Genomic DNA, 13,537 nt, shown 5'->3' on the forward strand with positions numbered 1-13,537 from the left:
CGCGTTGGCTCGCTCCCTGTTTTGCGATTTTAATTTCTCACCTTCCTAAACAGCAAAAGGTTTATCATGCTTTTTGACAGAAATATTTAATTTTCCAAACATTTTTTTTCCCCCTTCCAGAGGTGCTGAAAGTCTCGAGGTGTGACATTTCCATACAACACCAGGCCCAATTTCCATAAAGCCTGCCTGAAAATAAAGGGCTGCATGCCACGGGGAGCAGAACCCCAGCAGCGTGCGCAAGGCAGGCTGCAGAGGTGCTGATAATGGTTTCTTATGCAAAGTTTGGTCCCGTTTGCATTGGCAGGAATCACAGGAGACAAGTCCAGACCCAGGGAGGGAACGAAGAACTCTTCCAGCCTACCTGCCCGCCTGCGGGCTCAGCCCTGCCAAGCCATTTGTCTGATCTGCTCCTTAAGATCTCCGGTGGCAGGAACTCCGCACTCCCTTAGCAATCTATTTTAGTGCTTCGCCCTTTCCACTGCTCGGCGGCGTTACCTGATGTCCAGCCTCAGTTTTTCTTGCTGCAATTTATGCCGTCGAGAAGAGTTCATTCCCTTGCTTTGAGATTGTTTCTCTTGGAGTCCTGTGGGCATGTGCTCAGTGCCGAGATGGCCGCAGGTTTCCGTGCTTTCATAAATCAAACATTACAGAGCAGCACTGATGGGCCATCTGATTTCAGCTGCCCTCCGCGAGCCCAGCTCGGAAATTTGCTCTCGCTGCGTTGCCATCCCAGCCCATGCATATGGCAGGGCTCAAGCAAGAGCACAAATGAGAGCTCTGGGCATTGAGGTCTCAAACTGGCGAGCGAGATGGAAGCAGTTACAAACAGCCTCTCTCCAAAGGCAATGGCCTCATTTTTCCTTACACGCTGGCCACGCCAGAGCCCGGTGCTGAGGTTCAGGAGCCCAGGGGAGCAGTTTCTGTCCAGCCGAGCTAATTGCCTCTGGAGATGCTGCTGCCAAAGGGTTATTTCCATGCTGTGACTGTGGACAGCGGAGCTCAGCCTCCATCTCCCAACTTTGCAACGCTGCCTGGTGGCCTCGGGAAGGCAGGAGGAGAGCAAAGCAGCGCCGTGCCAGACAGCTGGGACCCAGCGACCGCCAGGCAGGGCCAGGGCAACACAGGCTGGGATTTTACCAGAGAAATAGATGGGGAAAGACAGGAGCGCGGTGGGAAGGGAATGCAGGAGAAGCAAAGCTCTCCGAGTAGCCACAATGCACAGCAGGCAGTAAATCTCACTGCTGTTGCTGAAGCAGAGCCACCGAGCAGCCCTTCTGCTCCCAGCTCCTCCCTTACACCCGGAGGTTTTCTCTGTCCACCCAGCTCTGCTTCCTTGCCTTCTGTGTAAGCTCAGCTCTAAAAATGATGTTACTGTGCCAACACGGTCTGTACTGCGGGCCCAGAGCCCAGTTCCTGTGTTGGGTTGGTGCTGCTTGGGGCTTCAGCGGGGCTCCACAACTGCACCCGTATCCCCTACTGGTCTCAGCAGGAACATGGACAAGTTACCTCAGCATGCCTCTGCAGCACTCCTCCTCTTTAACACTACCTTTGCTCCTCCTCTTTTTCATTCTTCTAGGCTCCTCTCTAAGGCTCCTACCCTCACCAGTGTCGTTTCTTTATCTTCCTTCAGTTCTCACAACCTTCCTTCTCCTTCTCGCACACACTTTGCCCAAGAAGGATGGGGCAGCCGGCCCTAACCCATCATCCGCGACGTTAACAACTGCATATGCAATTATTTGCCAGCCCTGTTCCCCTGATGAATTCCATCCTGTGCCTCTGCAGGCTGTACCCATTTTTTCCCTGCCTTTTGCTCCCAGATCCCATAAAGAACTTTCCCGTCATCATTAGGGCCGGTGCCTTTTCATATTCACTGACTAACTGCTCCCGGAGGCTCCACCTTACCCTGTGCCTTTTAAAAATATTCCATTGTTACTTCAGTTCTGATGCAAAATAACAATGCCCCAAACACAAAACAATTCTGAGCTCTTTTGGACTGGAATAATGCATGACACGAGCTCACACACCCCTCACTCTGCTAGACGAGGCAATGCAGACACCGATCACACCACATTTCGTGCTCCCTGTTGTTTAAATTAAGTAGGCACATCCCCACCTAGGAGAAAAAAAAATAGCCAACATATACACAGCAGCTGGCTTGATAATTCCCATCCACCAAAAGCCATTTCTCCAATAATTAGAGGTTTTAGATGCTTTAACGAGGCTAACACCGGTTCCACCCACAGGGCAAAGTTCAGTACAAAAACCGGCAAGAAAGTGAACAAAAATGTGCACTGAATTAAAACTCAAAAGCTAGGCATCTCAGCGGGAGCATCCAAGTATACAAGTCAACAGCTTCCTTTAGCTAAAAATGTCATCTCAATCTGTTTTCCACTTTTTTTAAAAAAAAAGCCTAGGAAATATTTCAAATATTTGAAACTTTTATTAAAAATTAATTGCCATGTCCCTGTCCAAAGCGACCTGTTTCCACATCCCAGATTATTCACAGCTAAAGAGGGTGACATTGGGTCATTGAGATGCAAATTCTCACAAAGACAACTCCCTTTTTAAATATATAAACACAGTATTTTTGGAAGATGGGAGTGAAATGCCAAACTGAAATGGATCTACCCGCAGCACTTGCTGTTCCTAACACTGCCTCATGCTAACTCAAGACCCTAAAAATGCCATGACTCCAAATCATACCACAAGTGGTAACAAAGCCAGCTTGTCCACTATTATAAGGTGGAAATCCATTGATGTTTTCTAGTACCAAGTCCATTTTTTTCCAGCCATTTACCCTTTTGTGCCGGGATCCCACAGGACCAGACCCCGTGACGGTGCTCAGAGCGCTCTGTAGGCACACCGCAGCCACAGGACAGCTTTGCCCACACAGCTCAGGGATTCGTGTCCCAGGTCAGAAGAACTTCCCCGTTCAGAAAAAGAGACAAAAAGCTTTGCACTTTCCTGAGCCAGGACCCGGGGGGCTGCTTGCACAAGCAGAAGTGAGCAGGATTGCACGGTGACGCCAACCTTTGTGCACCACCGAGCCCTCCCTGTGGATATCCCTTCTTTTCCCTCCCTCCCAAACCTCTCAGCCTTCAAAACAGGCACTTGGCCCTGTATTTTTCAGCGTGCCTGGGCCTTGAAAAAGCAGCAGATCGGCTGCTCTCCGGGCTGCTCGCGACAACCACAGCCCTCCTAATTAAAGGAGAGCTGAGAAAGGGAATGAGCAGGGAATGGATGCACGGGGCCCCCGGGGCGAGCACGGTGCGGATGCGGAGCAGTAATCACAGCCCTCCCAGGCACAGTTTATCACCTGCTCTCGTGGGGCCCTCCTACACTCACCTGCTCTGCAGGAGGCTCTCGGAGATTAGAGATGAGCCTGGAATCTCCCCTGTCCCTGCGCGAGCTCCTCTGCTCTGCCTCACCATGCCTTCTCTGCGCTTTTAAGTTTGCATCATTAAGTGGCCTTTAAAAGTCTATTATGCAGCTCTGGTTAGACAGGCTGTATGTGAGAAAGGGGGAAGGAAGTACGGGGGGAACTGAAATAAAATTAGCCGAGGGCTGGCAGAGGAAGCATGCACAGGAATGTCATTGCAGAGCGGTGACTTTGTGTGCGCAGCAGGCGGCACGGCAGGTCTGGGGGACGAGCAGGGTCAGGGGGTGCACGTTCAGCTCTCAAATTGCCCCAGGGTTTTCACTTCGTCCTAGCGGAATACTCCAGGACTTGGTGAAGAAAAGGGGTACAGCAATGCCCTCACCTAAAGGTGGGAATTTGTTGGCAGCAATGCACAGCGGCCGGTGCCATGGCACAGCCGTGTTCCACATCTGCTCGCTAACCCTCTGCGGGCAGCAACAACGAGCAAAAACCCCACTGCTGGCAGCACTCTGCCTTTTGCTCCCTTCTCTGCCGTCTCCACTGTGACTTCTCAGTGTCCTGGGACTGAGAGAAAATGCCCGACTGCTCGAGGTGCCCCTACTACAAAGCGGTCACCTTAGTCCTCTGGGGGTACATCAGCTCCTCTTTTTTTCTTGCTCACCTCCTCTCCCCTCCCCAGGAGCATTCCCAGGGCTGACTGACTCTGGAAATGCAAAGAAATTACCAGTTCAACCTGCAAGAGGTGGGGGCGTGGGGACTTAACCCAGACAGAAGGCACAACAGCCTCCAGGTCACTTGCTGGGCTTCTCAGCATGGAAGATAAAGCCTTGCATGAAAGAGGCAGACAAAAGATAATAACGATGGCACCAACCCTGCAGAAAAGCAGAAATAACTCAGCTGTCCCCAGCACAGGTGTAAGTTGCTGCATTTGACCTTGCCGAGATGTTTCAGGCCAGTGCTCACGACTGTGGCCATCGACAGAGAACACCAGCAGCGTTTGCATCAAATGATCCCAAACAGGTCGCTGGCTACGCTGGAGCTGGGAAAACACACAGGGACACTCACACCACAAAGCCAGGCCAGTTGCTTACAGGCTCAATGCTTCAGATTTCCACTTGAAAAAAGAAAAGTTCATCAGTAAAAAGAATCATTTATTTACCAGGTTGGTAAGCACGTGCACCCCGGTAATAAAACGAACTCTATTGCAAGTGCCCCAGGAAAAGGCAGCACGTTTCCTTGGGCCCCTACCAGAGCTTTGATACCAAATTCGGGTGGTGGAAGGCAGGAGGCTCCCCTTCACCCAGCTGGAGTCTCCACTCCAGAAAGGGCTGCAGCAAAACTCTTCATTAGTCATGGCTGGCAAACTTGAAAGGAATAAAAGGAACCAGTGAGTAATGCAAAGCTATAAAAACATAACAACCTCAATAATGGGAAAATCAAAAGCCAGCACAAAGCCTCCACGTAAACAAACCTACAGAAACAGGAGCGCTTGAGCCAAGGCATATAGCTCAAAACTTCCATCCGTATAACCGCGCCTTGAACATTTCACCTGGAGTGCTGTTACACACACCAGCTTGGAAATGGGGGCTTTCCAGTCCCGACATCTGCACGGAGACACAGATACAACCCAACCATCACCTCCACTGTCCTGGAAAACCCTTCTGGATGTCACCATCCCAAGGGAACGGTGAGGGGCAGCGGCTCTATCGGCCATCCGCGACGGCTTTAAGAGCTGCACTTGGGCAAGCAAACGGAGCACATCGGCTGCATTAACGCCAGCCTCTGCAAAATGGGCTCGGAGATTTTGGCTGGGAATTTGCTCAACATACCGCCAAGGAGAGCGCAGCGCTGGGTTGTGCTTTCAGAACAGGATTTCTGCCTCCCGTGGCATCGCCTCGCCTTTATCTGCCGCTCTCCGGGAGCGCAATCTCGTCCACGCTTTGCATGCAGGGCGAGGTGAGGACGGGCTTTCCTCCACGGAGCTCCCCACTGAACACAGCCAGCACATCGAGAAGAACCCAAACCGCTGTAATTTGCAGCGGGATGAACCCTGCGGACCACTACCGGCAACGCGCAAATTCCATCAATTACCTCAGATAAGGGCTACAAAGAGCTTTAAGCCGAAGCTGATTTGATCATTCGTCTCATGATTTTTAAAAGCCCCGGATCCCCAGCTCAAGAGTTTGTAAGAGAATCCCAAGCTTTGTTTTAACGAGCTGCTGGAGGATAACTTTCTGGTTCCTGCAGGCCTAGAGGGAAGTTTAAAGCTGCACCGTGCTGCCACGGCACCGTCCAAAAGGGAGCTGGAGTCGGGGCACAGCCCCCACGCGGGCAGGAGGTGGGCATCACAGCTCACCCTGGGCACATAAGATGAGCAGGGCTGAATACATCGCTCCTTTTTAACCCTTTTTGCTTTTGCAGAGGCTTTCTGGGAGGCGGCAGCGCTCGTGCTTGGCAGTCCAAGCCCAAGGAGCTGTTCTCCGAGGACACCGATCAATACCTGGGCTGAACTAGCTCATCTTTTTGCAACAGCACGAGACAGTGATGGGAATGCCCCACACGAACAGCCACTTCCCAGCGTTTTCCAGCATCCCTACCCACCCTGAGCCTCCAGAGGAGGCCCAGAAGGCAATACGAAGAGATGCTGAAGAGATACCTCTGTGCTGAGGGATTTAGGATCCTACAGGCCTGTGAGGAGTTCCCTGCCCTTGCCTGGGTCTGCAGGGTGGTTGAAAGCAGCATCTCGGACACATCAGAGCTCTGACACCCCAACACCACCCCGCATGGATGCAAGGGGTGGAAATGGCCCAAAAATCGGGGCTGGAGAGGGAGGGAAAGCAAGCAGGGAGCACACGGGGACTCTCAGGACCACCTGGCAGCAATGGGCCCTTTGCTCAGAGCTTACGACAAGGTCCCCAGCAGCCCAGAGTGAACAGAGCCGCCCTCCTTTCAGGGCCTGCCTCTCGCAGTGCGATAATAAACCCATGCAGACGCTGCCCGGGTAATTCCCGGCCCCTTCAGACTTTGTCTGCGTGGCTCTAGTCACAAAATTAAAGCAGTCTGAACCAAAAGAGTATTTGATGACAAATCTGCTGCCTCATGACAGCCTTTCCACAGAACTTAATGGACTCTAACTCCTATCTTTCAACACCTCGCTTTCATAGAGTCATTTTCCTACTCCTGGGTGTCACCTGTAGGGATCTCTGAACTCACGCCGTCCTTCCCATTTTGCAACAGCTGGAATAAAAGCCTGCAGGATCACACAGTGATGTTCCCAGAGACCTACGAGCTATAGAGCGAATTCTTTTACAATACGATAATTGACTCAGTCTCCAAAGGATAAACATGTCAAGATACGAAAATCATTTTTTTTCCCCCCTTACCAATGCAATGAAGATGTGATTGAAAATGTCGTGTTCTGGGTGTATGAGCAATATTCTCATAACTCATCATCCAAAATAAATTGTTCTATCATTTGTACTAGTTAGAAGCTATTCCAAGTCAGACAAGCCGAAAGCAGAAGTTTAAACATACTCAGCATGGCAGCAGGAATATTAATTTCGCTCCCCCCCTATATAAATGTTAAATCACAGTTTCTCACCTAGGGTTAATTAATCTTTCCAAAGCGCTCGAGCCCACCAAGCACACAGCAGAAAGATCTTAAAAGACCAGCCAATAGCTTCAGAAAAGCTCCCTGCAAATCTTGAAGATTCCCTGCAAATTCTGGCCGAAGAAATTGAATATGCAAAACCACGCCGCCATCCCCGCGTCACGCCACGGGTCTCATTCTTTGCAAAAAAAAAAAAAAATGCAATTACTTCGGACGCGTCGGATCACGCAGTGGATACAGAAGAGGAGCATCGCTGAGTGCAGGAGATTACTGGGATGTGCTGCCAGCTCCTCGCCTCCTGATACAGAAGAGCTCAAGGACGCGTGGGTCCAGGAGCTACATCAAACCCCGCGGCTCTCCTGCCTGGTCCTGCCGCCGCCTCCCCGCATGGCAGCGGGGCGATGCTAGGCTTTGGTTTTCCTTTTTCCCCCATAAAGCACTATTTACTCCCATAATTGAACCTTCAGCAACAAAAGAACCTCTAACGGATGAAGCAATTTCTGGGGAAACCGGGACCCTAAATCCTCCCAGACAACAGCTCCTGGACCGCGTTCAGACGCATCCCCTGGCTAAATTCATGTTTCAGGCCACTTAAAAGCCTTGAAGTATTAGGTGCATTAAAGGGACTTGTGAGAGAACAAGGCTGGCACGCAGGCTGAGATGACTCCAAAGAGGAGGAGATGATACTAATTATACTGCTGGTAAAATGAAATCACTGGGGGAGAAAATACGAACAGTCAAGACAGGCACGCGGTACGAGAGCAGCGGTACTGTTTTATCAGTGGTAGGCCATCCCTCGGAAAGGGGAATAACAGATTACATCAAGGCGCTGACAGACAATCAATGAACACTCAATTAACAGCTACAATATTACTAACTTAAGCAAAACGTGGCTTTGCAAATGGCAAGCTCTCCCTCGTACGGATAAACCCTAACTTCGTTTTCTTCAACGCACTGATGTGAAATATCAATAGGGAAAAATTCGGATGCTGCCACCCAAAAGGGAGCACCCCCAGCTACAGCAGAGCCAGAGGAGCTGCCCCAGGGCTTTGCAGCCCAGGCAGAAGGGTCCTGGCTTGGGGGCACGGCCAAATCACCCCCCTGCCCCCTTGGTTTCAAGGTGCCACATGTCCCTGGACTTTCTTGCTGTTGCTCCTCCTCCACTTTTGCCTCGCTTTGAGGCTATAAGGGTGGAGAGGAGCTGGGTGTTAGCAGAACGTAGCCCTCCTGTGTAACAGAAGGTCGGCACGTGCCCGGACCCAGCACCACCCTGCAAATCCACAGCTTCTGGCCAAGTCCTACAAGCAGGCTCTGCTGGCACCAACCCGATCTCCTCCAAGCTACAGCCCCAATCCCTGGTGAGTGTTGCTTTCTGCCTTAAAAATAAGAAAAATGACTTAATTAAAAGATTTGAAGGCCAACAACGACCACTTTGAAAACCTCGTTTTATTTGTTATTTACTCCTGCTGAGTTTTCCCAAACCGAGCCACCACAGCCTGCAGCTGACCTCAAGCAGCTCCTGCAGATGGATCATTTCAATTTAAAAACACCAAATATACCAAGTCCCGGGTAATTCGCTCCTGTGCCTAACTATAAAGCAGTACAAAAATAAAACAGGCCTTTGTTTTTCTTCATCTGAATTGATTTATCTGAGCATCCAGCCACAGAACCACCTCCTGCCTTTGAACCTTTGGCTCGCAGAGTCTGCTGCCCTGGTTAAGTATTTACAGACAGCAATCAAATCCCCCCTTAACCTTCTCTTCATTAAAAGACACAGATTGAGCTGCAGCCTCTCTCCAGCATGCTTTACAGACCTCAAATCATCCTTGTAGTTCTTCTCTTATCTCTCACCAGTTTGCCAACATCATTTTTAAAGTACAGATACCAGAGCTGCACACAATGCTCTCCTGACTTGGATTCATTATTTCTTCGCTTAGACTGCCAAAGATAGCACCAACACTCCCCGAGAATTCACACCACGGCGTAGGACCAGCGAGTTATTGATAAGATAATGAAATTAAGCTCCAGCTTCTCACCTTGACGCGGCAGCTCCCAGGGGCTCCTCTCTCCAAGTGTGGGTTTTACTCCCTGCTCTCGTTAACGAGGATTAGTAAATTATCACATGCCAGCCGGAGCTGTCTGCACATTTACCCTTTTTCCCCCGTTATAAATAACTGCTAACTCCACTAAACTTCACGCCCTTGCTCAAAACCCTTCACGCTCATCACCTGAGCGCTGGTTCACGGGTTGTGCCACACGAACCCCAAAACCAGAGCCTGCTCCAACGTCCACGAGCGAATTTCATCGCCGTCGGGGGCCAAAGCAGAAAGAGGGAGCTCATTTGGCAGGCTGGGTCCCAAGCCATGCTTTGTGGTCCCAAAGCAAAGCCAGCTCCCAGGAACCACGAGAGCTCCCTCCACCAAACCCCAGCAGTGCTAGCGTACCCATGCCAGAGCACAGCAAACGCCAAATCCCACGACATTCATACCTGCACCTACAGCCCCTGCTGCTCTGACACCCGTGGGACGAGGAGCTTGCAAAACCCCCCACCCACACCCCAAACCCATGGGGACATTTTGGGCAGCGCTGCCAGCTCGCACCAGGGCTCCGGCACCCGACACCAGATGGAAATCCCAAACTCACTCCACGTTCAAGGGCACACGGAGCCGGGGTTTGCTTTAAGAAGCCTCCTCTCTCCCTCTTCTTAGCCCTACCAGTTGGAAGCTAACATGCCTGGATTTTTCCACCAATCATTGAAAAAAAAAAAAAAAAGAAATTGTCATAGGAAATGTGCAAGAGCTGACATCTTAAGACAAAAAGGATGCAGATTTCTCAACTGTTTGCAGCACATTATGGAAATACATTCTTAGGGACTCTTAAATATGGGGATTATTGACTAGATAACAGCAGCTCAATGGACTAGCTTGCAAATATGTCTTTAGACAATTCTTAAAATGCAGATTAATTATCTAACAGACCAGAACATTTTTTTTTTCCTACAGACTTTCTAATGATCTGTTGCATAAACAAACAACCAGACAGTTTTGTTTGCATTTGTGTTGGCTGCGATGTTCTTCAATAACTAAATAGGGGCTGAGGAGACTTAAATCTTGTTTAACACCCAGCAGGAACAGAACAAAAGGCACGTCAGTCCAAATCAGCGAAAGACATGTTACTTTGAAGACTCCTGGGAAGCCCAACCGTCCTAACACCAAATGGCACCGGTTCTCGAGCACACAACTTCAGACACGCCAAGTAGCATTAAATTCTTTTTCTTTTTTTTTTTTTTTTTTTAATTTGCCATTAGGTTTCATTAAAGAGATTACACCGTTGACTAGAAACCACAACATTTAATGGCTAGTGTCCCCATCAGTGCCTTGTTAATGAGCAGGGCGTGTTATCCTATGGAGACATCACTCAGGGCTCTCTGTTGTCTCAGGAGAATATCGCCGCTCCCCAGTGATGCTCGAGGTGGGTTTTTTTAAGATTTACGGCGTGCGCAGGTGGAAGTCAGCAGAACCATTACAGAACCCTGCTGCTCCGCACAGACCCTCACCCACCAATTCCTGCACAACAAACTACAACCCTTAAATTCCAATATAAAAATCCCACCTTGACTTTAAATTTGCCATTGGTATAGAGTTGACCCCAGCGGTATTTCTTTCAGTATAGATAATTAACTCGTTGTTTGTAGACTACTACCCCTCAATTTCTTTCTGCCTTTCCCGATAGGTTAAAATGCCGTTGGGTATCAAAACCAATGCAAAGCAAGTGTGAAACATTATTATTCCAGCTTCACACCCACTTTCCCTTGGTGTGAACAATAATGCAAACTGCAAGACAGTGATGAATTGGACCTGGAGAGGACCAGATGCTCCGCGAGCATTAGCGCAGTCTCTGCCCCAAACATTTTTCAGTCTAAAAAGAGATGTGATAGCCTGCTCTCAGAGCTGTCCGTGCACACAGTCCTTTAACGCCAGGTGTCAGCAGATCGCACCCGAGGTGGAGCAAAATGGGAAACGAGAGGAAAGCAAAGAAGAAAAGAACGAGGGCAACTAAAGAGTGCAAGAGGAGTAAAGTACAGTTTGATGGATCTGGTTTGGGATGAAAAATGAAGCTCTGGCAGTGAAACAGCTCGTGGCTGAGCACTGGGTTCAGAGAACCACGTCCTTGCAGTACCATAGTGCAGCCCGGCTCTGCCAGGGGCTCCGTTATTCCCAGCCTCACCACTCTGCCCTGGATGAGCCACATGGAGAGCAGCACCTTCAGACACAGACATTTCCTTCTCCATCGCCACCTACAAGAGGAAAGCACGAGGCCGATGCCCAGCGTGAGTCCCACCATGGATATAAACATCGGTGCCGGCTCGCCTTGCCATCCCTCTGGCTCCGAGCAGGGCCGGGGAGCCCTACGGAAAAATAAATCCGCTGCACCAATCGGCAGCGCATTCTTCAGAAAAACATCAACTTCTGCCACTGAACCAAAACCACCCTGTTTTTTTGGCAAAAAGTTAAAATATAAAATCTTGAGGCTGAACACGGAATGTTGCAGGATTTTTTTTTTTTTTTAAATCTGTCCATCCCTCCTGCTCAGACCCGGGCTATCTTTGCTCTCAGGGTCAGATGCCCGTGGAGGAAGGGATGGGTGCAGCTTCATGATGAGGCAGACGAGCGACCCCACAGCCCCCAGCCTGCAGCACGCCGGTGCAGGGGCTCCAGCACCACCAGGGGATGGCTCCATGGGGGCTCTCCAAGGGGGGGACGCAGCCGCTCGCCCCCGCTCCCACCCGCTGCGACAGCCCCAGCAAGGAAAAACCTGCTTGGTAAAAACAGCCAAGTCTTCCAGGAGCACATGCCTGAGTGGGTGGGAAATTAGTGTTATTATTACTTTGTGCTCACGGGGTCTAAGACCTCAGATGACTTGTTTGTGCCCATGCAGAATGAATTTCTGCAGACTCATTACAAACCCTCGCAAAGCGGGGTTTATAAGGTCACGGGAGAAATTCCCTTAATGGTAGCCTGGCTAGGGATTGCCAGGATGATCTATTTCTCTCATTTATGCATATGCAATAAGGCCACGACGAAGCTCCTTTGCTTTATTTCCATATCATTGTGCTGATGCTGAGCTAACCAAATAAACTGGAAAGCGGGTGGGGAGGAACAGAGAGGATGAAGAAAAAAAAAAAAAAAAAAAAACCTTAAGCCTGGCTCTCTTCCTCATGAAGGATGCAAATAAATTCTGCAGACTTTGAAGCCGGGAGATCTCAGCAGAGATGAAAATCCCCTCGTGCTGGAGGGCTCACCGGGTGCTCGGCTGAGACGCCGCGCGGGTGTTGCATTATGCAGCCGCTGCCACGCGAAGGACGGCCGGAATAAATACCGGAGCCCCATCACCTGATGGAGCCCTGGCTCAGGGATTTGCAGCCGGGCAGGAACACAAATCCTCCAGGCTCGCTTTTCTCCAGCACCGCCGTGAGACCGCAGCCTCCTCGTGCCCCACGCCTGAGCCACTTCACAGTAACTCGCTCCCTCCCGCACTTCCCGAGTCTCCAGTGAGAAGCAATGCAGGTCTGGAGGGGGGAGCCCGCTGGGGGTGCCCATGGCCACGGCCCCATCCAGGGCAGCTGCCTGGATCCAGCAGGAGTCCCTGGTCTGATGCCCAAGGCTTTGGGTACAGACCCATGGCCACCGCGGCAGCACGCGGTGCCCTGGACAGGCAGCACAGTTTGCTGGGTCAGAGCATCTCCTGTCCCCGCTCCTTCTCCTGGCAGAGCCCCACAGAAGCATCACTGACCACACCAGCAGGTAAAGAGCCCCATTTGCTCCAGTTTTTCCTTTTTCACACACCTGGGGTGCTCCAGACTGATTCATTTCCACCTCCAAATCATTAAAGATCACAAATAAGCCCAGTCTCAGCATGAGGAACCTTCCCATAATCACCTTTCTGCGCTCCTCCATTCCACTTCTGTTTTCTAGAGCTTAACAAGGAAAGCTGGCACTGGACTCTTCCCCCTACACCGCTATTTATTGCCCACATTTTGCTATTTATTTCCTAAATTAGTCTCTTTGGGTTGGATCTAATGAAAGCATCCACATAAACGAGGCCCGTCGGTACGTCCTCGGTTCCCCTTTCATTAACCTCCCAACCCGCCAGCAGCACCAAGCAGGCGGGTTTCCCTGCTGCACGTCCATCCTCTCACAAGCGATGGCGATCTGCCCCCCGAGGTTAGACCCACCAGAATATTTCAGTGCTAACTTGCCCGTACCTGCCTGATATCCTTGCTCTTCCTCAGGTTTGCTTGATTTCTGCAGAGGCATCGCGTGGCAAAACCACTCCTGGGGCGCCTGGCAGCTCCCTTTGACCGCTTGGGTCCGTGCCTTGTAGTGCCCCACGGGGGAAGAGCCGTCCCTTTTGCCACCAGCTGCTGTGGTTTCACACCCTTTACTCGGGGCCCTTGGGTGAACCACCCCGGACCTACAGATTTACAGCACCTGTGGTCCATTCCAAGCAAAAAGCACTGGTGTTAACCCCACGGGCTGCCCTCCCAG

The 13,537-nt window shown here is 50.7% G+C and overlaps 1 protein-coding gene across 2 annotated transcripts in view; it reads right to left on the bottom strand.

Moving 5' to 3' along the window:
• The window catches only part of GRIK4 (glutamate ionotropic receptor kainate type subunit 4), a 167,896-nt gene that overhangs the window by 151,500 nt on the left and 2,859 nt on the right, over positions 1-13,537 (bottom strand). The window contains exon 1 of one of the 2 annotated variants that reach the window (XM_035346078.1): positions 6,981-7,039. The exons of the other annotated variant lie outside the window; for it this stretch is intronic. The gene's annotated coding sequence lies outside the window, so the exon portion shown is untranslated. Of the gene's footprint in view, positions 1-6,980; positions 7,040-13,537 lie in introns of those variants that run through there. 2 annotated transcript variants of the gene reach the window in all.

Source organism: Oxyura jamaicensis, chromosome 24 (assembly GCF_011077185.1).
Source record: "Oxyura jamaicensis isolate SHBP4307 breed ruddy duck chromosome 24, BPBGC_Ojam_1.0, whole genome shotgun sequence".
Taxonomy (NCBI): domain Eukaryota; kingdom Metazoa; phylum Chordata; class Aves; order Anseriformes; family Anatidae; genus Oxyura; species Oxyura jamaicensis.